General features: G+C 46.1%; 1 protein-coding gene across 1 annotated transcript in view; it reads right to left on the reverse strand.

Annotated features, from left to right (window-relative positions):
* Pik3r1 (phosphoinositide-3-kinase regulatory subunit 1) overlaps positions 1 to 1,305 on the reverse strand; it is an 86,270-nt gene that overhangs the window by 22,249 nt on the left and 62,716 nt on the right. The window lies entirely within an intron of this gene.

Here is a 1,305-nt window from a genome sequence, read left to right on the forward strand (position 1 = left end):
ATGGGAAACAGAAGCCATGACATGCTGACGACTTTTTCTCAAAGGGTCATTCCTGAATTTTGGACAGAACAGCTTTTCTTCGTGGAGTTCTGTCTCACACTCAGCCTTTAGCTATCATGCTAGTACCATATTTCTTGGGGCAACAAAAAATAATGCCACTGTTATTGATTAGTTATACTCTCTACTGGTAAGGTGGCATCTTCCCCATCCTGTATTAAAAGTCAAAGCCCCAGCATTCTATAAAGAACACCATTTGGAGAGGGATCCTGTAAGGGGTGATTAGGCTAAACAAAGTTGTTAGAGTAGCCTCTAAGTCCACTAACTAGCATCATTATAAGAAAAGACAAGTCACAGACATGGGGACTACATGAACAGAGGAAAGGCCACAGGAAGACACCCTGAGAGGCAGCTGTTGGAGAGCAAGGAAAGGTGTCTCAAAGGGAGGAGGCAAATGGGCCTACACCTTCATCATCTTGGATTTCCAGCCTGTCAGGCTGTGTGAGAAATACATTGTATTCAGTTTTCTGGAGTGGTTCTGCCCTGGCAGAGAAGGCGCTGGCCTGGAAATGGCTAACCATATAGCCAGTGTCTCCTCAAACCCGCAACAGGAAGAAGAGAAGCCCCAAAGAAGAGAATAAGGTTTTCCCAAATCTCAACTGATGAATGCTGCATGAAATTTAACGGAGTGATCCACTGAACATCTAGATACTACAGGCTTTTAGCAAACAGTTTCCAGATTACCTATAGAACAATCTGAACAGTCCCAGAATGCCTCCCGTAATGTCCTTACTATCTAACCCGTGAGGAACAAACTAGCTCGGAAGAAAGAGGAAAGGAATGAATTTCTCCAATAAATCCATCAGCTAGTAAGGAAGTCAAGCCTTTCAGCAAGGGGTAACATTAGCCAAAAGTACTTTTATGTACACGTAGTTCCGTCCTTGGGATGGGAAAGGAAATGAAAGCCAATAGAAAGCAGGGGCACCGAGAACAAGAGGGATCCAGGACATCCATAAAAGACGGGCATCTGGCGATGTGAAGCAGCATGGGGAACAGTGTGCTCAGAGGGAGGACCTGACATTACTGTGCTCAGAGGGAGGACCTGACATTACTGTGCTCAGAGGGAGGACCTGACATTACTGTGTTCAGGAGGAGGACCTGACATTACTGTGCTCAGGAGGAGGACCTGACATTACTGTGCTCAGGAGGAGGACCTGACATTACTGTGCTCAGGAGGAGAACCTGACATTACTGTGCTCAGAGGGAGGACCTGACATTACTGTGCTCAGGAGGAGGACCTGACATTAC

This window comes from Mastomys coucha, unplaced genomic scaffold (genome assembly GCF_008632895.1).
Source record: "Mastomys coucha isolate ucsf_1 unplaced genomic scaffold, UCSF_Mcou_1 pScaffold8, whole genome shotgun sequence".
Lineage (NCBI taxonomy): Eukaryota > Metazoa > Chordata > Mammalia > Rodentia > Muridae > Mastomys > Mastomys coucha.